Source organism: Larus michahellis, unplaced genomic scaffold (genome assembly GCF_964199755.1).
Source record: "Larus michahellis unplaced genomic scaffold, bLarMic1.1 SCAFFOLD_75, whole genome shotgun sequence".
NCBI lineage: Eukaryota > Metazoa > Chordata > Aves > Charadriiformes > Laridae > Larus > Larus michahellis.
Genome location: NW_027435915.1, coordinates 680,573 through 705,720, shown reverse-complemented (window position 1 = coordinate 705,720; position 25,148 = coordinate 680,573).

The following is a 25,148-nucleotide window of genomic DNA, read 5'->3' as shown; positions in this document are numbered from 1 at the left end:
CAGAGACACTGAGAAGAAGCCCCAATGTTCCCTCCAGGCACTTTCAGTGTGGGTGCTTTCTCCACGTGGTTCCTGGTTTCACTGCGGCTCTGAAGAGAATGTTAGCAAAGAGGTAACCGGGACAGTGAAAACAGTACTCAAAGACAGGGAGAGCAAGCTCTCTCTTGGCACTTTGGATGTGGGACCTACAGCGAGATGTTTGCTGCTTTTGCGTTTGGCTGTTGGGAGATTTACAGCACAAAGATATCTAGTTGATTTGAAGCAGTTCCGAGAAAGTCTAAACATAATCCCCACTTCTCCCTCCTGGCACTTTCCATGTGGGAGATATAGCAGGATGTATATTGGTTTTGAGGACAACTCAATGGACAGTGTAGGGAGAAAACCTCCTGGCTCCTTGAATGCCGTTTCTGGAGACACTGCGATCAATGTGGGAGATATGTCAAGATGTGTGTTTGTTTTGAGGACGGCTCTCTGGAGAGTCTTAGCAAAGAGGTCACACAGATAATCAGAGCAATTCTCAGAGACACTGAGAACAAGCTCCGCAATTCCCTCCTGGCACTTTCCCTGTAGGAGATACCGCAAGACGTTTCTGTATATTGGGCACAGCGCTCTGCACGGTGTTAGCAGAGACTTTCCCGGGACAGTGAAACCCTATGTCAGAGACACTGAGAAGAAGCCCCAATGTTCCCTCCAGGCACTTTCAGTGTGGGTGCTTTCTCCACGTGGTTCCTGGTTTCACTGCAGCTCTGAAGAGAATGTTAGCAAAGAGGTAACCGGGACAGTGAAAACAGTACTCAAAGACAGGGAGAGCAAGCTCTCTCTTGGCACTTTGGATGTGGGACATACAGCGAGATGTTTGCTGCTTTTGCGTTTGGCTGTTGGGAGATTTACAGCACAAAGATATCTAGTTGATTTGAAGCAGTTCCGAGAAAGTCTAAACATAATCCCCACTTCTCCCTCCTGGCACTTTCCATGTGGGAGATATAGCAGGATGTATATTGGTTTTGAGGACAACTCAATGGACAGTGTAGGGAGAAAAGGTCCTGGCTCCTTGAATGCCGTTTCTGGAGACACTGCGATCAATGTGGGAGATATGTCAAGATGTGTGTTTGTTTTGAGGACGGCTCTCTGGAGAGTCTTAGCAAAGAGGTCACAGGGATAATCAGAGCAATTCTCAGAGACACTGAGAACAAGCTCCACAATTCCCTCTTGGCACTTTCCCTGTAGGAGATACCGCAAGACGTTTCTGTATATTGGGCACAGCGCTCTGCACGGTGTTAGCAGAGACTTTCCCGGGACAGTGAAACCCTATGTCAGAGACACTGAGAAGAAGCCCCAATGTTCCCTCCAGGCACTTTCAGTGTGGGTGCCTTCTCCACGTGGTTCCTGGTTTCACTGCAGCTCTGAAGAGAATGTTAGCAAAGAGGTAACCGGGACACTGAAAACTGCACTCAAAGACAGGGAGAGCAAGCTCTCTCTTGGCACTTTGGATGTGGGACATACAGCGAGATGTTTGCTGCTTTTGCGTTTGGCTGTTGGGAGATTTACAGCACAAAGATATCTAGTTGATTTGAAGCAGTTCCGAGAAAGTCTAAACATAATCCCCACTTCTCCCTCCTGGCACTTTCCATGTGGGAGATATAGCAGGATGTATATTGGTTTTGAGGACAACTCAATGGACAGTGTAGGGAGAAAAGGTCCTGGCTCCTTGAATGCCGTTTCTGGAGACACTGCGATCAATGTGGGAGATATGTCAAGATGTGTGTTGGTTTTGAGGACGGCTCTCTGGAGAGTCTTAGCAAAGAGGTCACACAGCTAATCAGAGCAATTCTCAGAGACACTGAGAACAAGCTCCGCAATTCCCTCCTGGCACTTTCCCTGTAGGAGATACCGCAAGACGTTTCTGTATATTGGGCACAGCGCTCTGCACGGTGTTAGCAGAGACTTTCCCGGGACAGTGAAACCCTATGTCAGAGACACTGAGAAGAAGCCCCAATGTTCCCTCCAGGCACTTTCAGTGTGGGTGCTTTCTCCACGTGGTTCCTGGTTTCACTGCAGCTCTGAAGAGAATGTTAGCAAAGAGCTAACTGGGACAGTGAAAACAGTACTCAAAGACAGGGAGAGCAAGCTCTCTCTTGGCACTTTGGATGTGGGACATACAGCGAGATGTTTGCTGCTTTTGCGTTTGGCTGTTGGGAGATTTACAGCACAAAGATATCTAGTTGATTTGAAGCAGTTCCGAGAAAGTCTAAACATAATCCCCACTTCTCCCTCCTGGCACTTTCCATGTGGGAGATATAGCAGGATGTATATTGGTTTTGAGGACAACTCAATGGACAGTGTAGGGAGAAAAGGTCCTGGCTCCTTGAATGCCGTTTCTGGAGACACTGCGATCAATGTGGGAGATATGTCAAGATGTGTGTTTGTTTTGAGGACGGCTCTCTGGAGAGTCTTAGCAAAGAGGTCACACGGATAATCAGAGCAATTCTCAGAGACACTGAGAACAAGCTCCGCAATTCCCTCCTGGCACTTTCCCTGTAGGAGATACCGCAAAACGTTTCTGTGTATTGGGCACAGCGCTCTGCACGGTGTTAGCAGAGACTTTCCCGGGACAGTGAAACCCTATGTCAGAGACACTGAGAAGAAGCCCCAATGTTCCCTCCAGGCACTTTCAGTGTGGGTGCTTTCTCCACGTGGTTCCTTGTTTCACTGCGGCTCTGAAGAGAATGTTAGCAAAGAGGTAACCGGGACAGTGAAAACAGTACTCAAAGACAGGGAGAGCAAGCTCATTCTTGGCACTTGGGATGTGGGACATACAGCGAGATGTTTGCTGCTTTTGCGTTTGGCTGTTGGGAGATTTACAGCACAGAGATATCTAGTTGATTTGAAGCAGTTCCGAGAAAGTCTAAACATAATCCCCACTTCTCCCTCCTGGCACTTTCCATGTGGGAGATATAGCAGGATGTATATTGGTTTTGAGGACAACTCAATGGACAGTGTAGGGAGAAAAGGTCCTGGCTCCTTGAATGCCGTTTCTGGAGACACTGCGATCAATGTGGGAGATATGTCAAGATGTGTGTTGGTTTTGAGGACGGCTCTCTGGAGAGTCTTAGCAAAGAGGTCACACAGCTAATCAGAGCAATTCTCAGAGACACTGAGAACAAGCTCCGCAATTCCCTCCTGGCACTTTCCCTGTAGGAGATACCGCAAGACGTTTCTGTATATTGGGCACAGCGCTCTGCACGGTGTTAGCAGAGACTTTCCCGGGACAGTGAAACCCTATGTCAGAGACACTGAGAAGAAGCCCCAATGTTCCCTCCAGGCACTTTCAGTGTGGGTGCTTTCTCCACGTGGTTCCTGGTTTCACTGCGGCTCTGAAGAGAATGTTAGCAAAGAGGTAACCGGGACAGTGAAAACAGTACTCAAAGACAGGGAGAGCAAGCTCATTCTTGGCACTTGGGATGTGGGACATACAGCGAGATGTTTGCTGCTTTTGCGATTGGCTGTTGAGAGATTTACAGCACAGAGATATCTAGTTGATTTGAAGCAGTTCCGAGAAAGTCTAAACATAATCCCCACTTCTCCCTCCTGGCACTTTCCATGTGGGAGATATAGCAGGATGTATATTGGTTTTGAGGACAACTCAATGGACAGTGTAGGGAGAAAACCTCCTGGCTCCTTGAATGCCGTTTCTGGAGACACTGCGATCAATGTGGGAGATATGTCAAGATGTGTGTTTGTTTTGAGGACGGCTCTCTGGAGAGTCTTAGCAAAGAGGTCACACAGATAATCAGAGCAATTCTCAGAGACACTGAGAACAAGCTCCACAATTCCCTCCTGGCACTTTCCCTGTAGGAGATACCGCAAGACGTTTCTGTATATTGGGCACAGCGCTCTGCAGGGTGTTAGCAGAGACTTTCCCGGGACAGTGAAACCCTATGTCAGAGACACTGAGAAGAAGCCCCAATGTTCCCTCCAGGCACTTTCAGTGTGGGTGCCTTCTCCACATGGTTCCTGGTTTCACTGCGGCTCTGAAGAGAATGTTAGCAAAGAGGTAACCGGGACAGTGAAAACAGTACTCAAAGACAGGGAGAGCAAGCTCTCTCTTGGCACTTTGGATGTGGGACATACAGCGAGATGTTTGCTGCTTTTGCGTTTGGCTGTTGGGAGATTTACAGCACAGAGATATCTAGTTGATTTGAAGCAGTTCCGAGAAAGTCTAAACATAATCCCCACTTCTCCCTCCTGGCACTTTCCATGTGGGAGATATAGCAGGATGTATATTGGTTTTGAGGACAACTCAATGGACAGTGTAGGGAGAAAAGGTCCTGGCTCCTTGAATGCCGTTTCTGGAGACACTGCGATCAATGTGGGAGATATGTCAAGATGTGTGTTTGTTTTGAGGACGGCTCTCTGGAGAGTCTTAGCAAAGAGGTCACACAGATAATCAGAGCAATTCTCAGAGACACTGAGAACAAGCTCCGCAATTCCCTCCTGGCACTTTCCCTGTAGGAGATACCGCAAGACGTTTCTGTATATTGGGCACAGCGCTCTGCACGGTGTTAGCAGAGACTTTCCCGGGACAGTGAAACCCTATGTCAGAGACACTGAGAAGAAGCCCCAATGTTCCCTCCAGGCACTTTCAGTGTGGGTGCTTTCTCCACGTGGTTCCTGGTTTCACTGCGGCTCTGAAGAGAATGTTAGCAAAGAGGTAACCGGGACAGTGAAAACAGTACTCAAAGACAGGGAGAGCAAGCTCTCTCTTGGCACTTTGGATGTGGGACATACAGCGAGATGTTTGCTGCTTTTGCGTTTGGCTGTTGGGAGATTTACAGCACAAAGATATCTAGTTGATTTGAAGCAGTTCCGAGAAAGTCTAAACATAATCCCCACTTCTCCCTCCTGGCACTTTCCATGTGGGAGATATAGCAGGATGTATATTGGTTTTGAGGACAACTCAATGGACAGTGTAGGGAGAAAACCTCCTGGCTCCTTGAATGCCGTTTCTGGAGACACTGCGATCAATGTGGGAGATATGTCAAGATGTGTGTTTGTTTTGAGGACGGCTCTCTGGAGAGTCTTAGCAAAGAGGTCACAGGGATAATCAGAGCAATTCTCAGAGACACTGAGAACAAGCTCCGCAATTCCCTCCTGGCACTTTCCCTGTAGGAGATACCGCAAGACGTTTCTGTATATTGGGCACAGCGCTCTGCACGGTGTTAGCAGAGACTTTCCCGGGACAGTGAAACCCTATGTCAGAGACACTGAGAAGAAGCCCCAATGTTCCCTCCAGGCACTTTCAGTGTGGGTGCCTTCTCCACGTGGTTCCTGGTTTCACTGCGGCTCTGAAGAGAATGTTAGCAAAGAGGTAACCGGGACAGTGAAAACAGTACTCAAAGACAGGGAGAGCAAGCTCTCTCTTGGCACTTTGGATGTGGGACATACAGCGAGATGTTTGCTGCTTTTGCGTTTGGCTGTTGGGAGATTTACAGCACAGAGATATCTAGTTGATTTGAAGCAGTTCCGAGAAAGTCTAAACATAATCCCCACTTCTCCCTCCTGGCACTTTCCATGTGGGAGATATAGCAGGATGTATATTGGTTTTGAGGACAACTCAATGGACAGTGTAGGGAGAAAAGGTCCTGGCTCCTTGAATGCCGTTTCTGGAGACACTGCGATCAATGTGGGAGATATGTCAAGATGTGTGTTTGTTTTGAGGACGGCTCTCTGGAGAGTCTTAGCAAAGAGGTCACACAGATAATCAGAGCAATTCTCAGAGACACTGAGAACAAGCTCCGCAATTCCCTCCTGGCACTTTCCCTGTAGGAGATACCGCAAGACGTTTCTGTATATTGGGCACAGCGCTCTGCACGGTGTTAGCAGAGACTTTCCCGGGACAGTGAAACCCTATGTCAGAGACACTGAGAAGAAGCCCCAATGTTCCCTCCAGGCACTTTCAGTGTGGGTGCTTTCTCCACGTGGTTCCTGGTTTCACTGCGGCTCTGAAGAGAATGTTAGCAAAGAGGTAACCGGGACAGTGAAAACAGTACTCAAAGACAGGGAGAGCAAGCTCTCTCTTGGCACTTTGGATGTGGGACATACAGCGAGATGTTTGCTGCTTTTGCGTTTGGCTGTTGGGAGATTTACAGCACAAAGATATCTAGTTGATTTGAAGCAGTTCCGAGAAAGTCTAAACATAATCCCCACTTCTCCCTCCTGGCACTTTCCATGTGGGAGATATAGCAGGATGTATATTGGTTTTGAGGACAACTCAATGGACAGTGTAGGGAGAAAACCTCCTGGCTCCTTGAATGCTGTTTCTGGAGACACTGCGATCAATGTGGGAGATATGTCAAGATGTGTGTTGGTTTTGAGGATGGCTCTCTGGAGAGTCTTAGCAAAGAGGTCACACAGATAATCAGAGCAATTCTCAGAGACACTGAGAACAAGCTCCGCAATTCCCTCCTGGCACTTTCCCTGTAGGAGATACCGCAAGACGTTTCTGTATATTGGGCACAGCGCTCTGCACGGTGTTAGCAGAGACTTTCCCGGGACAGTGAAACCCTATGTCAGAGACACTGAGAAGAAGCCCCAATGTTCCCTCCAGGCACTTTCAGTGTGGGTGCTTTCTCCACGTGGTTCCTGGTTTCACTGCGGCTCTGAAGAGAATGTTAGCAAAGAGGTAACCGGGACAGTGAAAACAGTACTCAAAGACAGGGAGAGCAAGCTCTCTCTTGGCACTTGGGATGTGGGACATACAGCGAGATGTTTGCTGCTTTTGCGTTTGGCTGTTGGGAGATTTACAGCACAGAGATATCTAGTTGATTTGAAGCAGTTCCGAGAAAGTCTAAACATAATCCCCACTTCTCCCTCCTGGCACTTTCCATGTGGGAGATATAGCAGGATGTATATTGGTTTTGAGGACAACTCAATGGACAGTGTAGGGAGAAAAGGTCCTGGCTCCTTGAATGCCGTTTCTGGAGACACTGCGATCAATGTGGGAGATATGTCAAGATGTGTGTTTGTTTTGAGGACGGCTCTCTGGAGAGTCTTAGCAAAGAGGTCACACAGCTAATCAGAGCAATTCTCAGAGACACTGAGAACAAGCTCCGCAATTCCCTCCTGGCACTTTCCCTGTAGGAGATACCGCAAGACGTTTCTGTATATTGGGCACAGCGCTCTGCACGGTGTTAGCAGAGACTTTCCCGGGACAGTGAAACCCTATGTCAGAGACACTGAGAAGAAGCCCCAATGTTCCCTCCAGGCACTTTCAGTGTGGGTGCTTTCTCCACGTGGTTCCTGGTTTCACTGCGGCTCTGAAGAGAATGTTAGCAAAGAGGTAACCGGGACAGTGAAAACAGTACTCAAAGACAGGGAGAGCAAGCTCTCTCTTGGCACTTTGGATGTGGGACATACAGCGAGATGTTTGCTGCTTTTGCGTTTGGCTGTTGGGAGATTTACAGCACAAAGATATCTAGTTGATTTGAAGCAGTTCCGAGAAAGTCTAAACATAATCCCCACTTCTCCCTCCTGGCACTTTCCATGTGGGAGATATAGCAGGATGTATATTGGTTTTGAGGACAACTCAATGGACAGTGTAGGGAGAAAACCTCCTGGCTCCTTGAATGCTGTTTCTGGAGACACTGCGATCAATGTGGGAGATATGTCAAGATGTGTGTTGGTTTTGAGGACGGCTCTCTGGAGAGTCTTAGCAAAGAGGTCACACAGATAATCAGAGCAATTCTCAGAGACACTGAGAACAAGCTCCGCAATTCCCTCCTGGCACTTTCCCTGTAGGAGATACCGCAAGACGTTTCTGTATATTGGGCACAGCGCTCTGCACGGTGTTAGCAGAGACTTCCCCGGGACAGTGAAACCCTATGTCAGAGACACTGAGAAGAAGCCCCAATGTTCCCTCCAGGCACTTTCAGTGTGGGTGCTTTCTCCACGTGGTTCCTGGTTTCACTGCGGCTCTGAAGAGAATGTTAGCAAAGAGGTAACCGGGACAGTGAAAACAGTACTCAAAGACAGGGAGAGCAAGCTCTCTCTTGGCACTTTGGATGTGGGACATACAGCGAGATGTTTGCTGCTTTTGCGTTTGGCTGTTGGGAGATTTACAGCACAAAGATATCTAGTTGATTTGAAGCAGTTCCGAGAAAGTCTAAACATAATCCCCACTTCTCCCTCCTGGCACTTTCCATGTGGGAGATATAGCAGGATGTATATTGGTTTTGAGGACGACTCAATGGACAGTGTAGGGAGAAAAGGTCCTGGCTCCTTGAATGCCGTTTCTGGAGACACTGCGATCAATGTGGGAGATATGTCAAGATGTGTGTTTGTTTTGAGGACGGCTCTCTGGAGAGTCTTAGCAAAGAGGTCACACAGATAATCAGAGCAATTCTCAGAGACACTGAGAACAAGCTCCGCAATTCCCTCCTGGCACTTTCCCTGTAGGAGATACCGCAAGACGTTTCTGTATATTGGGCACAGCGCTCTGCACGGTGTTAGCAGAGACTTTCCCGGGACAGTGAAACCCTATGTCAGAGACACTGAGAAGAAGCCCCAATGTTCCCTCCAGGCACTTTCAGTGTGGGTGCTTTCTCCACGTGGTTCCTGGTTTCACTGCGGCTCTGAAGAGAATGTTAGCAAAGAGGTAACCGGGACAGTGAAAACAGTACTCAAAGACAGGGAGAGCAAGCTCTCTCTTGGCACTTGGGATGTGGGACATACAGCGAGATGTTTGCTGCTTTTGCGTTTGGCTGTTGGGAGATTTACAGCACAAAGATATCTAGTTGATTTGAAGCAGTTCCGAGAAAGTCTAAACATAATCCCCACTTCTCCCTCCTGGCACTTTCCATGTGGGAGATATAGCAGGATGTATATTGGTTTTGAGGACAACTCAATGGACAGTGTAGGGAGAAAACCTCCTGGCTCCTTGAATGCCGTTTCTGGAGACACTGCGATCAATGTGGGAGATATGTCAAGATGTGTGTTGGTTTTGAGGACGGCTCTCTGGAGAGTCTTAGCAAAGAGGTCACACAGATAATCAGAGCAATTCTCAGAGACACTGAGAACAAGCTCCGCAATTCCCTCCTGGCACTTTCCCTGTAGGAGATACCGCAAGACGTTTCTGTATATTGGGCACAGCGCTCTGCACGGTGTTAGCAGAGACTTCCCCGGGACAGTGAAACCCTATGTCAGAGACACTGAGAAGAAGCCCCAATGTTCCCTCCAGGCACTTTCAGTGTGGGTGCTTTCTCCACGTGGTTCCTGGTTTCACTGCGGCTCTGAAGAGAATGTTAGCAAAGAGGTAACCGGGACAGTGAAAACAGTACTCAAAGACAGGGAGAGCAAGCTCTCTCTTGGCACTTGGGATGTGGGACATACAGCGAGATGTTTGCTGCTTTTGCGTTTGGCTGTTGGGAGATTTACAGCACAAAGATATCTAGTTGATTTGAAGCAGTTCCGAGAAAGTCTAAACATAATCCCCACTTCTCCCTCCTGGCACTTTCCATGTGGGAGATATAGCAGGATGTATATTGGTTTTGAGGACGACTCAATGGACAGTGTAGGGAGAAAACCTCCTGGCTCCTTGAATGCCGTTTCTGGAGACACTGCGATCAATGTGGGAGATATGTCAAGATGTGTGTTTGTTTTGAGGACGGCTCTCTGGAGAGTCTTAGCAAAGAGGTCACACAGATAATCAGAGCAATTCTCAGAGACACTGAGAACAAGCTCCGCAATTCCCTCCTGGCACTTTCCCTGTAGGAGATACCGCAAGACGTTTCTGTATATTGGGCACAGCGCTCTGCACGGTGTTAGCAGAGACTTTCTCGGGACAGTGAAACCCTATGTCAGAGACACTGAGAAGAAGCCCCAATGTTCCCTCCAGGCACTTTCAGTGTGGGTGCTTTCTCCACATGGTTCCTGGTTTCACTGCGGCTCTGAAGAGAATGTTAGCAAAGAGGTAACCGGGACAGTGAAAACAGTACTCAAAGACAGGGAGAGCAAGCTCTCTCTTGGCACTTTGGATGTGGGACATACAGCGAGATGTTTGCTGCTTTTGCGTTTGGCTGTTGGGAGATTTACAGCACAAAGATATCTAGTTGATTTGAAGCAGTTCCGAGAAAGTCTAAACATAATCCCCACTTCTCCCTCCTGGCACTTTCCATGTGGGAGATATAGCAGGATGTATATTGGTTTTGAGGACAACTCAATGGACAGTGTAGGGAGAAAACCTCCTGGCTCCTTGAATGCCGTTTCTGGAGACACTGCGATCAATGTGGGAGATATGTCAAGATGTGTGTTTGTTTTGAGGACGGCTCTCTGGAGAGTCTTAGCAAAGAGGTCACACAGCTAATCAGAGCAATTCTCAGAGACACTGAGAACAAGCTCCGCAATTCCCTCCTGGCACTTTCCCTGTAGGAGATACCGCAAGACGTTTCTGTATATTGGGCACAGCGCTCTGCACGGTGTTAGCAGAGACTTTCCCGGGACAGTGAAACCCTATGTCAGAGACACTGAGAAGAAGCCCCAATGTTCCCTCCAGGCACTTTCAGTGTGGGTGCTTTCTCCACATGGTTCCTGGTTTCACTGCGGCTCTGAAGAGAATGTTAGCAAAGAGGTAACCGGGACAGTGAAAACAGTACTCAAAGACAGGGAGAGCAAGCTCTCTCTTGGCACTTTGGATGTGGGACATACAGCGAGATGTTTGCTGCTTTTGCGTTTGGCTGTTGGGAGATTTACAGCACAAAGATATCTAGTTGATTTGAAGCAGTTCCGAGAAAGTCTAAACATAATCCCCACTTCTCCCTCCTGGCACTTTCCATGTGGGAGATATAGCAGGATGTATATTGGTTTTGAGGACAACTCAATGGACAGTGTAGGGAGAAAAGGTCCTGGCTCCTTGAATGCCGTTTCTGGAGACACTGCGATCAATGTGGGAGATATGTCAAGATGTGTGTTGGTTTTGAGGACGGCTCTCTGGAGAGTCTTAGCAAAGAGGTCACACAGATAATCAGAGCAATTCTCAGAGACACTGAGAACAAGCTCCGCAATTCCCTCCTGGCACTTTCCCTGTAGGAGATACCGCAAGACGTTTCTGTATATTGGGCACAGCGCTCTGCACGGTGTTAGCAGAGACTTCCCCGGGACAGTGAAACCCTATGTCAGAGACACTGAGAAGAAGCCCCAATGTTCCCTCCAGGCACTTTCAGTGTGGGTGCTTTCTCCACATGGTTCCTGGTTTCACTGCGGCTCTGAAGAGAATGTTAGCAAAGAGGTAACCGGGACAGTGAAAACAGTACTCAAAGACAGGGAGAGCAAGCTCTCTCTTGGCACTTTGGATGTGGGACATACAGCGAGATGTTTGCTGCTTTTGCGTTTGGCTGTTGGGAGATTTACAGCACAAAGATATCTAGTTGATTTGAAGCAGTTCCGAGAAAGTCTAAACATAATCCCCACTTCTCCCTCCTGGCACTTTCCATGTGGGAGATATAGCAGGATGTATATTGGTTTTGAGGACAACTCAATGGACAGTGTAGGGAGAAAAGGTCCTGGCTCCTTGAATGCCGTTTCTGGAGACACTGCGATCAATGTGGGAGATATGTCAAGATGTGTGTTTGTTTTGAGGACGGCTCTCTGGAGAGTCTTAGCAAAGAGGTCACACAGATAATCAGAGCAATTCTCAGAGACACTGAGAACAAGCTCCGCAATTCCCTCCTGGCACTTTCCCTGTAGGAGATACCGCAAGACGTTTCTGTATATTGGGCACAGCGCTCTGCACGGTGTTAGCAGAGACTTTCCCGGGACAGTGAAACCCTATGTCAGAGACACTGAGAAGAAGCCCCAATGTTCCCTCCAGGCACTTTCAGTGTGGGTGCTTTCTCCACGTGGTTCCTGGTTTCACTGCAGCTCTGAAGAGAATGTTAGCAAAGAGGTAACCGGGACAGTGAAAACAGTACTCAAAGACAGGGAGAGCAAGCTCTCTCTTGGCACTTTGGATGTGGGACATACAGCGAGATGTTTGCTGCTTTTGCGTTTGGCTGTTGGGAGATTTACAGCACAAAGATATCTAGTTGATTTGAAGCAGTTCCGAGAAAGTCTAAACATAATCCCCACTTCTCCCTCCTGGCACTTTCCATGTGGGAGATATAGCAGGATGTATATTGGTTTTGAGGACAACTCAATGGACAGTGTAGGGAGAAAACCTCCTGGCTCCTTGAATGCCGTTTCTGGAGACACTGCGATCAATGTGGGAGATATGTCAAGATGTGTGTTTGTTTTGAGGACGGCTCTCTGGAGAGTCTTAGCAAAGAGGTCACACAGATAATCAGAGCAATTCTCAGAGACACTGAGAGCAAGCTCCGCAATTCCCTCCTGGCACTTTCCCTGTAGGAGATACCGCAAGACGTTTCTGTATATTGGGCACAGCGCTCTGCACGGTGTTAGCAGAGACTTTCCCGGGACAGTGAAACCCTATGTCAGAGACACTGAGAAGAAGCCCCAATGTTCCCTCCAGGCACTTTCAGTGTGGGTGCTTTCTCCACATGGTTCCTGGTTTCACTGCGGCTCTGAAGAGAATGTTAGCAAAGAGGTAACCGGGACAGTGAAAACAGTACTCAAAGACAGGGAGAGCAAGCTCTCTCTTGGCACTTTGGATGTGGGACATACAGCAAGATGTTTGCTGCTTTTGCGTTTGGCTGTTGGGAGATTTACAGCACAAAGATATCTAGTTGATTTGAAGCAGTTCCGAGAAAGTCTAAACATAATCCCCACTTCTCCCTCCTGGCACTTTCCATGTGGGAGATATAGCAGGATGTATATTGGTTTTGAGGACAACTCAATGGACAGTGTAGGGAGAAAACCTCCTGGCTCCTTGAATGCCGTTTCTGGAGACACTGCGATCAATGTGGGAGATATGTCAAGATGTGTGTTTGTTTTGAGGACGGCTCTCTGGAGAGTCTTAGCAAAGAGGTCACACAGATAATCAGAGCAATTCTCAGAGACACTGAGAACAAGCTCCGCAATTCCCTCCTGGCACTTTCCCTGTAGGAGATACCGCAAGACGTTTCTGTATATTGGGCACAGCGCTCTGCACGGTGTTAGCAGAGACTTTCCCGGGACAGTGAAACCCTATGTCAGAGACACTGAGAAGAAGCCCCAATGTTCCCTCCAGGCACTTTCAGTGTGGGTGCTTTCTCCACGTGGTTCCTGGTTTCACTGCAGCTCTGAAGAGAATGTTAGCAAAGAGGTAACTGGGACAGTGAAAACAGTACTCAAAGACAGGGAGAGCAAGCTCTCTCTTGGCACTTTGGATGTGGGACATACAGCGAGATGTTTGCTGCTTTTGCGTTTGGCTGTTGGGAGATTTACAGCACAAAGATATCTAGTTGATTTGAAGCAGTTCCGAGAAAGTCTAAACATAATCCCCACTTCTCCCTCCTGGCACTTTCCATGTGGGAGATATAGCAGGATGTATATTGGTTTTGAGGACAACTCAATGGACAGTGTAGGGAGAAAAGGTCCTGGCTCCTTGAATGCCGTTTCTGGAGACACTGCGATCAATGTGGGAGATATGTCAAGATGTGTGTTTGTTTTGAGGACGGCTCTCTGGAGAGTCTTAGCAAAGAGGTCACACAGATAATCAGAGCAATTCTCAGAGACACTGAGAACAAGCTCCGCAATTCCCTCCTGGCACTTTCCCTGTAGGAGATACCGCAAGACGTTTCTGTATATTGGGCACAGCGCTCTGCACGGTGTTAGCAGAGACTTTCCCGGGACAGTGAAACCCTATGTCAGAGACACTGAGAAGAAGCCCCAATGTTCCCTCCAGGCACTTTCAGTGTGGGTGCTTTCTCCACATGGTTCCTGGTTTCACTGCGGCTCTGAAGAGAATGTTAGCAAAGAGGTAACCGGGACAGTGAAAACAGTACTCAAAGACAGGGAGAGCAAGCTCTCTCTTGGCACTTTGGATGTGGGACATACAGCAAGATGTTTGCTGCTTTTGCGTTTGGCTGTTGGGAGATTTACAGCACAAAGATATCTAGTTGATTTGAAGCAGTTCCGAGAAAGTCTAAACATAATCCCCACTTCTCCCTCCTGGCACTTTCCATGTGGGAGATATAGCAGGATGTATATTGGTTTTGAGGACAACTCAATGGACAGTGTAGGGAGAAAACCTCCTGGCTCCTTGAATGCCGTTTCTGGAGACACTGCGATCAATGTGGGAGATATGTCAAGATGTGTGTTTGTTTTGAGGACGGCTCTCTGGAGAGTCTTAGCAAAGAGGTCACACAGATAATCAGAGCAATTCTCAGAGACACTGAGAACAAGCTCCGCAATTCCCTCCTGGCACTTTCCCTGTAGGAGATACCGCAAGACGTTTCTGTATATTGGGCACAGCGCTCTGCACGGTGTTAGCAGAGACTTTCCCGGGACAGTGAAACCCTATGTCAGAGACACTGAGAAGAAGCCCCAATGTTCCCTCCAGGCACTTTCAGTGTGGGTGCTTTTTCCACGTGGTTCCTGGTTTCACTGCAGCTCTGAAGAGAATGTTAGCAAAGAGGTAACCGGGACAGTGAAAACAGTACTCAAAGACAGGGAGAGCAAGCTCTCTCTTGGCACTTGGGATGTGGGACATACAGCGAGATGTTTGCTGCTTTTGCGTTTGGCTGTTGGGAGATTTACAGCACAAAGATATCTAGTTGATTTGAAGCAGTTCCGAGAAAGTCTAAACATAATCCCCACTTCTCCCTCCTGGCACTTTCCATGTGGGAGATATAGCAGGATGTATATTGGTTTTGAGGACAACTCAATGGACAGTGTAGGGAGAAAAGGTCCTGGCTCCTTGAATGCCGTTTCTGGAGACACTGCGATCAATGTGGGAGATATGTCAAGATGTGTGTTTGTTTTGAGGACGGCTCTCTGGAGAGTCTTAGCAAAGAGGTCACACAGATAATCAGAGCAATTCTCAGAGACACTGAGAACAAGCTCCGCAATTCCCTCCTGGCACTTTCCCTGTAGGAGATACCGCAAGACGTTTCTGTATATTGGGCACAGCGCTCTGCACGGTGTTAGCAGAGACTTTCCCGGGACAGTGAAACCCTATGTCAGAGACACTGAGAAGAAGCCCCAATGTTCCCTCCAGGCACTTTCAGTGTGGGTGCTTTCTCCACGTGGTTCCTGGTTTCACTGCAGCTCTGAAGAGAATGTTAGCAAAGAGGTAACCGGGACAGTGAAAACAGTACTCAAAGACAGGGAGAGCAAGCTCTCTCTTGGCACTTGGGATGTGGGACATACAGCGAGATGTTTGCTGCTTTTGCGTTTGGCTGTTGGGAGATTTACAGCACAAAGATATCTAGTTGATTTGAAGCAGTTCCGAGAAAGTCTAAACATAATCCCCACTTCTCCCTCCTGGCACTTTCCATGTGGGAGATATAGCAGGATGTATATTGGTTTTGAGGACAACTCAATGGACAGTGTAGGGAGAAAACCTCCTGGCTCCTTGAATGCCGTTTCTGGAGACACTGCGATCAATGTGGGAGATATGTCAAGATGTGTGTTTGTTTTGAGGACGGCTCTCTGGAGAGTCTTAGCAAAGAGGTCACACAGCTAATCAGAGCAATTCTCAGAGACACTGAGAACAAGCTCCGCAATTCCCTCCTGGCACTTTCCCTGTAGGAGATACCGCAAGACGTTTCTGTATATTGGGCACAGCGCTCTGCACGGTGTTAGCAGAGACTTTCCCGGGACAGTGAAACCCTATGTCAGAGACACTGAGAAGAAGCCCCAATGTTCCCTCCAGGCACTTTCAGTGTGGGTGCTTTCTCCACGTGGTTCCTGGTTTCACTGCAGCTCTGAAGAGAATGTTAGCAAAGAGGTAACCGGGACAGTGAAAACAGTACTCAAAGACAGGGAGAGCAAGCTCTCTCTTGGCACTTTGGATGTGGAACATACAGCGAGATGTTTGCTGCTTTTGCGTTTGGCTGTTGGGAGATTTACAGCACAAAGATATCTAGTTGATTTGAAGCAGTTCCGAGAAAGTCTAAACATAATCCCCACTTCTCCCTCCTGGCACTTTCCATGTGGGAGATATAGCAGGATGTATATTGGTTTTGAGGACAACTCAATGGACAGTGTAGGGAGAAAACCTCCTGGCTCCTTGAATGCCGTTTCTGGAGACACTGCGATCAATGTGGGAGATATGTCAAGATGTGTGTTTGTTTTGAGGACGGCTCTCTGGAGAGTCTTAGCAAAGAGGTCACACAGATAATCAGAGCAATTCTCAGAGACACTGAGAACAAGCTCCGCAATTCCCTCCTGGCACTTTCCCTGTAGGAGATACCGCAAGACGTTTCTGTATATTGGGCACAGCGCTCTGCACGGTGTTAGCAGAGACTTTCCCGGGACAGTGAAACCCTATGTCAGAGACACTGAGAAGAAGCCCCAATGTTCCCTCCAGGCACTTTCAGTGTGGGTGCTTTCTCCACGTGGTTCCTGGTTTCACTGCAGCTCTGAAGAGAATGTTAGCAAAGAGGTAACCGGGACAGTGAAAACAGTACTCAAAGACAGGGAGAGCAAGCTCTCTCTTGGCACTTGGGATGTGGGACATACAGCGAGATGTTTGCTGCTTTTGCGTTTGGCTGTTGGGAGATTTACAGCACAAAGATATCTAGTTGATTTGAAGCAGTTCCGAGAAAGTCTAAACATAATCCCCACTTCTCCCTCCTGGCACTTTCCATGTGGGAGATATAGCAGGATGTATATTGGTTTTGAGGACAACTCAATGGACAGTGTAGGGAGAAAACCTCCTGGCTCCTTGAATGCCGTTTCTGGAGACACTGCGATCAATGTGGGAGATATGTCAAGATGTGTGTTTGTTTTGAGGACGGCTCTCTGGAGAGTCTTAGCAAAGAGGTCACACAGCTAATCAGAGCAATTCTCAGAGACACTGAGAACAAGCTCCGCAATTCCCTCCTGGCACTTTCCCTGTAGGAGATACCGCAAGACGTTTCTGTATATTGGGCACAGCGCTCTGCACGGTGTTAGCAGAGACTTTCCCGGGACAGTGAAACCCTATGTCAGAGACACTGAGAAGAAGCCCCAATGTTCCCTCCAGGCACTTTCAGTGTGGGTGCTTTCTCCACGTGGTTCCTGGTTTCACTGCAGCTCTGAAGAGAATGTTAGCAAAGAGGTAACCGGGACAGTGAAAACAGTACTCAAAGACAGGGAGAGCAAGCTCTCTCTTGGCACTTGGGATGTGGGACATACAGCGAGATGTTTGCTGCTTTTGCGTTTGGCTGTTGGGAGATTTACAGCACAAAGATATCTAGTTGATTTGAAGCAGTTCCGAGAAAGTCTAAACATAATCCCCACTTCTCCCTCCTGGCACTTTCCATGTGGGAGATATAGCAGGATGTATATTGGTTTTGAGGACAACTCAATGGACAGTGTAGGGAGAAAACCTCCTGGCTCCTTGAATGCCGTTTCTGGAGACACTGCGATCAATGTGGGAGATATGTCAAGATGTGTGTTTGTTTTGAGGACGGCTCTCTGGAGAGTCTTAGCAAAGAGGTCACACAGATAATCAGAGCAATTCTCAGAGACACTGAGAACAAGCTCCGCAATTCCCTCCTGGCACTTTCCCTGTAGGAGATACCGCAAGACGTTTCTGTATATTGGGCACAGCGCTCTGCACGGTGTTAGCAGAGACTTTCCCGGGACAGTGAAACCCTATGTCAGAGACACTGAGAAGAAGCCCCAATGTTCCCTCCAGGCACTTTCAGTGTGGGTGCTTTCTCCACGTGGTTCCTGGTTTCACTGCAGCTCTGAAGAGAATGTTAGCAAAGAGGTAACCGGGACAGTGAAAACAGTACTCAAAGACAGGGAGAGCAAGCTCTCTCTTGGCACTTGGGATGTGGGACATACAGCGAGATGTTTGCTGCTTTTGCGTTTGGCTGTTGGGAGATTTACAGCACAAAGATATCTAGTTGATTTGAAGCAGTTCCGAGAAAGTCTAAACATAATCCCCACTTCTCCCTCCTGGCACTTTCCATGTGGGAGATACAGCAGGATGTATATTGGTTTTGAGTACAACTCAATGGACAGTGTAGGGAGAAAACCTCCTGGCTCCTTGAATGCCGTTTCTGGAGACACTGCGATCAATGTGGGAGATATGTCAAGATGTGTGTTTGTTTTGAGGACGGCTCTCTGGAGAGTCTTAGCAAAGAGGTCACACAGATAATCAGAGCAATTCTCAGAGACACTGAGAACAAGCTCCGCAATTCCCTCCTGGCACTTTCCCTGTAGGAGATACCGCAAGACGTTTCTGTATATTGGGCACAGCGCTCTGCACGGTGTTAGCAGAGACTTTCCCGGGACAGTGAAACCCTATGTCAGAGACACTGAGAAGAAGCCCCAATGTTCCCTACAGGCACTTTCAGTGTGGGTGCTTTCTCCACGTGGTTCCTGGTTTCACTGCAGCTCTGAAGAGAATGTTAGCAAAGAGGTAACCGGGACAGTGAAAACAGTACTCAAAGACAGGGAGAGCAAGCTCTCTCTTGGCACTTTGGATGTGGGACATACAGCGAGATGTTTGCTGCTTTTGCGTTTGGCTGTTGGGAGATTTACAGCACAAAGATATCTAGTTGATTTGAAGCAGTTCCGAGAAAGTCTAAACATAATCCCCACTTCTCCCTCCTGGCACTTTCCATGTGGGAGATACAGCAGGATGTATATTGGTTTTGAGGACAACTCAATGGACAGTGTAGGGAGAAAACCTCCTGGCTCCTTGAATGCCGTTTCTGGAGACACTGCGATCAATGTGGGAGATATGTCAAGATGTGTGTTTGTTTTGAGGACGGCTCTCTGGAGAGTCTTAGCAAAGAGGTCACACAGATAATCAGAGCAATTCTCAGAGACACTGAGAACAAGCTCCGCAATTCCCTCCTGGCACTTTCCCTGTAGGAGATACCGCAAGACGTTTCTGTATATTGGGCACAGCGCTCTGCACGGTGTTAGCAGAGACTTTCCCGGGACAGTGAAACCCTATGTCAGAGACACTGAGAAGAAGCCCCAATGTTCCCTCCAGGCACTTTCAGTGTGGGTGCTTTCTCCACGTGGTTCCTGGTTTCACTGCAGCTCTGAAGAGAATGTTAGCAAAGAGGTAACCGGGACAGTGAAAACAGTACTCAAAGACAGGGAGAGCAAGCTCTCTCTTGGCACTTGGGATGTGGGACATACAGCGAGATGTTTGCTGCTTTTGCGTTTGGCTGTTGGGAGATTTACAGCACAAAGATATCTAGTTGATTTGAAGCAGTTCCGAGAAAGTCTAAACATAATCCCCACTTCTCCCTCCTGGCACTTTCCATGTGGGAGATATAGCAGGATGTATATTGGTTTTGAGGACAACTCAATGGACAGTGTAGGGAGAAAAGGTCCTGGCTCCTTGAATGCCGTTTCTGGAGACACTGCGATCAATGTGGGAGATATGTCAAGATGTGTGTTGGTTTTGAGGACGGCTCTCTGGAGAGTCTTAGCAAAGAGGTCACACAGATAATCAGAGCAATTCTCAGAGACACTGAGAACAAGCTCCGCAATTCCCTCCTGGCACTTTCCCTGTAGGAGATACCGCAAGACGTTTCTGTATATTGGGCACAGCGCTCTGCACGGTGTTAGCAGAGACTTTCCCGGGACAGTGAAACCCTATGTCAGAGACACTGAGAAGAAGCCCCAATGTTCCCTCCAGGCACTTTCAGTGTGGGTGCTTTCTCCACGTGGTTCCTGGTTTCACTGCAGCTCTGAAGAGAATGTTAGCAAAGAGGTAACCGGGACAGTGAAAACAGTACTCAAAGACAGGGAGAGCAAGCTCTCTCTTGGCACTTGGGATGTGGGACATACAGCGAGATGTTTGCTGCTTTTGCGTTTGGCTGTTGGGAGATTTACAGCACAAAGATATCTAGTTGATTTGAAGCAGTTCCGAGAAAGTCTAAACATAATCCCCACTTCTCCCTCCTGGCACTTTCCATGTGGGAGATATAGCAGGATGTATATTGGTTTTGAGGACAACTCAATGGACAGTGTAGGGAGAAAACCTCCTGGCTCCTTGAATGCCGTTTCTGGAGACACTGCGATCAATGTGGGAGATATATCAAGATGTGTGTTTGTTTTGAGGACGGCTCTCTGGAGAGTCTTAGCAAAGAGGTCACACAGCTAATCAGAGCAATTCTCAGAGACACTGAGAACAAGCTCCGCAATTCCCTCCTGGCACTTTCCCTGTAGGAGATACCGCAAGACGTTTCTGTATATTGGGCACAGCGCTCTGCACGGTGTTAGCAGAGACTTTCCCGGGACAGTGAAACCCTATGTCAGAGACACTGAGAAGAAGCCCCAATGTTCCCTCCAGGCACTTTCAGTGTGGGTGCTTTCTCCACGTGGTTCCTGGTTTCACTGCAGCTCTGAAGAGAATGTTAGCAAAGAGGTAACCGGGACAGTGAAAACAGTACTCAAAGACAGGGAGAGCAAGCTCTCTCTTGGCACTTGGGATGTGGGACATACAGCGAGATGTTTGCTGCTTTTGCGTTTGGCTGTTGGGAGATTTACAGCACAAAGATATCTAGTTGATTTGAAGCAGTTCCGAGAAAGTCTAAACATAATCCCCACTTCTCCCTCCTGGCACTTTCCATGTGGGAGATACAGCAGGATGTATATTGGTTTTGAGGACAACTCAATGGACAGTGTAGGGAGAAAACCTCCTGGCTCCTTGAATGCCGTTTCTGGAGACACTGCGATCAATGTGGGAGATATGTCAAGATGTGTGTTTGTTTTGAGGACGGCTCTCTGGAGAGTCTTAGCAAAGAGGTCACACAGATAATCAGAGCAATTCTCAGAGACACTGAGAACAAGCTCCGCAATTCCCTCCTGGCACTTTCCCTGTAGGAGATACCGCAAGACGTTTCTGTATATTGGGCACAGCGCTCTGCACGGTGTTAGCAGAGACTTTCCCGGGACAGTGAAACCCTATGTCAGAGACACTGAGAAGAAGCCCCAATGTTCCCTCCAGGCACTTTCAGTGTGGGTGCTTTCTCCACGTGGTTCCTGGTTTCACTGCAGCTCTGAAGAGAATGTTAGCAAAGAGGTAACCGGGACAGTGAAAACAGTACTCAAAGACAGGGAGAGCAAGCTCTCTCTTGGCACTTGGGATGTGGGACATACAGCGAGATGTTTGCTGCTTTTGCGTTTGGCTGTTGGGAGATTTACAGCACAAAGATATCTAGTTGATTTGAAGCAGTTCCGAGAAAGTCTAAACATAATCCCCACTTCTCCCTCCTGGCACTTTCCATGTGGGAGATATAGCAGGATGTATATTGGTTTTGAGGACAACTCAATGGACAGTGTAGGGAGAAAAGGTCCTGGCTCCTTGAATGCCGTTTCTGGAGACACTGCGATCAATGTGGGAGATATATCAAGATGTGTGTTTGTTTTGAGGACGGCTCTCTGGAGAGTCTTAGCAAAGAGGTCACACAGATAATCAGAGCAATTCTCAGAGACACTGAGAACAAGCTCCGCAATTCCCTCCTGGCACTTTCCCTGTAGGAGATACCGCAAGACGTTTCTGTATATTGGGCACAGCGCTCTGCACGGTGTTAGCAGAGACTTTCCCGGGACAGTGAAACCCTATGTCAGAGACACTGAGAAGAAGCCCCAATGTTCCCTCCAGGCACTTTCAGTGTGGGTGCTTTCTCCACGTGGTTCCTGGTTTCACTGCAGCTCTGAAGAGAATGTTAGCAAAGAGGTAACCGGGACAGTGAAAACAGTACTCAAAGACAGGGAGAGCAAGCTCTCTCTTGGCACTTTGGATGTGGGACATACAGCGAGATGTTTGCTGCTTTTGCGTTTGGCTGTTGGGAGATTTACAGCACAAAGATATCTAGTTGATTTGAAGCAGTTCCGAGAAAGTCTAAACATAATCCCCACTTCTCCCTCCTGGCACTTTCCATGTGGGAGATACAGCAGGATGTATATTGGTTTTGAGGACAACTCAATGGACAGTGTAGGGAGAAAAGGTCCTGGCTCCTTGAATGCCGTTTCTGGAGACACTGCGATCAATGTGGGAGATATGTCAAGATGTGTGTTTGTTTTGAGGACGGCTCTCTGGAGAGTCTTAGCAAAGAGGTCACACAGATAATCAGAGCAATTCTCAGAGACACTGAGAACAAGCTCCGCAATTCCCTCCTGGCACTTTCCCTGTAGGAGATACCGCAAGACGTTTCTGTATATTGGGCACAGCGCTCTGCACGGTGTTAGCAGAGACTTTCCCGGGACAGTGAAACCCTATGTCAGAGACACTGAGAAGAAGCCCCAATGTTCCCTCCAGGCACTTTCAGTGTGGGTGCTTTCTCCACGTGGTTCCTGGTTTCACTGCAGCTCTGAAGAGAATGTTAGCAAAGAGGTAACCGGGACAGTGAAAACAGTACTCAAAGACAGGGAGAGCAAGCTCTCTCTTGGCACTTTGGATGTGGGACATACAGCGAGATGTTTGCTGCTTTTGCGTTTGGCTGTTGGGAGATTTACAGCACAAAGATATCTAGTTGATTTGAAGCAGTTCCGAGAAAGTCTAAACATAATCCCCACTTCTCCCTCCTGGCACTTTCCATGTGGGAGATATAGCAGGATGTATATTGGTTTTGAGGACAACTCAATGGACAGTGTAGGGAGAAAACCTCCTGGCTCCTTGAATGCCGTTTCTGGAGACACTGCGATCAATGTGGGAGATATATCAAGATGTGTGTTTGTTTTGAGGACGGCTCTCTGGAGAGTCTTAGCAAAGAGGTCACACAGATAATCAGAGCAATTCTCAGAGACACTGAGAACAAGCTCCGCAATTCCCTCCTGGCACTTTCCCTGTAGGAGATACCGCAAGACGTTTCTGTATATTGGGCACAGCGCTCTGCACGGTGTTAGCAGAGACTTTCCCGGGACAGTGAAACCCTATGTCAGAGACACTGAGAAGAAGCCCCAATGTTCCCTCCAGGCACTTTCAGTGTGGGTGCTTTCTCCACGTGGTTCCTGGTTTCACTGCAGCTCTGAAGAGAATGTTAGCAAAGAGGTAACCGGGACAGTGAAAACAGTACTCAAAGACAGGGAGAGCAAGCTCTCTCTTGGCACTTGGGATGTGGGACATACAGCGAGATGTTTGCTGCTTTTGCGTTTGGCTGTTGGGAGATTTACAGCACAAAGATATCTAGTTGATTTGAAGCAGTTCCGAGAAAGTCTAAACATAATCCCCACTTCTCCCTCCTGGCACTTTCCATGTGGGAGATACAGCAGGATGTATATTGGTTTTGAGGACAACTCAATGGACAGTGTAGGGAGAAAACCTCCTGGCTCCTTGAATGCCGTTTCTGGAGACACTGTGATCAATGTGGGAGATATGTCAAGATGTGTGTTTGTTTTGAGGACGGCTCTCTGGAGAGTCTTAGCAAAGAGGTCACACAGATAATCAGAGCAATTCTCAGAGACACTGAGAACAAGCTCCGCAATTCCCTCCTGGCACTTTCCCTGTAGGAGATACCGCAAGACGTTTCTGTATATTGGGCACAGCGCTCTGCACGGTGTTAGCAGAGACTTTCCCGGGACAGTGAAACCCTATGTCAGAGACACTGAGAAGAAGCCCCAATGTTCCCTCCAGGCACTTTCAGTGTGGGTGCTTTCTCCACGTGGTTCCTGGTTTCACTGCAGCTCTGAAGAGAATGTTAGCAAAGAGGTAACCGGGACAGTGAAAACAGTACTCAAAGACAGGGAGAGCAAGCTCTCTCTTGGCACTTTGGATGTGGGACATACAGCGAGATGTTTGCTGCTTTTGCGTTTGGCTGTTGGGAGATTTACAGCACAAAGATATCTAGTTGATTTGAAGCAGTTCCGAGAAAGTCTAAACATAATCCCCACTTCTCCCTCCTGGCACTTTCCATGTGGGAGATATAGCAGGATGTATATTGGTTTTGAGGACAACTCAATGGACAGTGTAGGGAGAAAACCTCCTGGCTCCTTGAATGCCGTTTCTGGAGACACTGCGATCAATGTGGGAGATATATCAAGATGTGTGTTTGTTTTGAGGACGGCTCTCTGGAGAGTCTTAGCAAAGAGGTCACACAGATAATCAGAGCAATTCTCAGAGACACTGAGAACAAGCTCCGCAATTCCCTCCTGGCACTTTCCCTGTAGGAGATACCGCAAGACGTTTCTGTATATTGGGCACAGCGCTCTGCACGGTGTTAGCAGAGACTTTCCCGGGACAGTGAAACCCTATGTCAGAGACACTGAGAAGAAGCCCCAATGTTCCCTCCAGGCACTTTCAGTGTGGGTGCTTTCTCCACGTGGTTCCTGGTTTCACTGCAGCTCTGAAGAGAATGTTAGCAAAGAGGTAACCGGGACAGTGAAAACAGTACTCAAAGACAGGGAGAGCAAGCTCTCTCTTGGCACTTGGGATGTGGGACATACAGCGAGATGTTTGCTGCTTTTGCGTTTGGCTGTTGGGAGATTTACAGCACAAAGATATCTAGTTGATTTGAAGCAGTTCCGAGAAAGTCTAAACATAATCCCCACTTCTCCCTCCTGGCACTTTCCATGTGGGAGATACAGCAGGATGTATATTGGTTTTGAGGACAACTCAATGGACAGTGTAGGGAGAAAACCTCCTGGCTCCTTGAATGCCGTTTCTGGAGACACTGTGATCAATGTGGGAGATATGTCAAGATGTGTGTTTGTTTTGAGGACGGCTCTCTGGAGAGTCTTAGCAAAGAGGTCACACAGATAATCAGAGCAATTCTCAGAGACACTGAGAACAAGCTCCGCAATTCCCTCCTGGCACTTTCCCTGTAGGAGATACCGCAAGACGTTTCTGTATATTGGGCACAGCGCTCTGCACGGTGTTAGCAGAGACTTTCCCGGGACAGTGAAACCCTATGTCAGAGACACTGAGAAGAAGCCCCAATGTTCCCTCCAGGCACTTTCAGTGTGGGTGCTTTCTCCACGTGGTTCCTGGTTTCACTGCAGCTCTGAAGAGAATGTTAGCAAAGAGGTAACCGGGACAGTGAAAACAGTACTCAAAGACAGGGAGAGCAAGCTCTCTCTTGGCACTTGGGATGTGG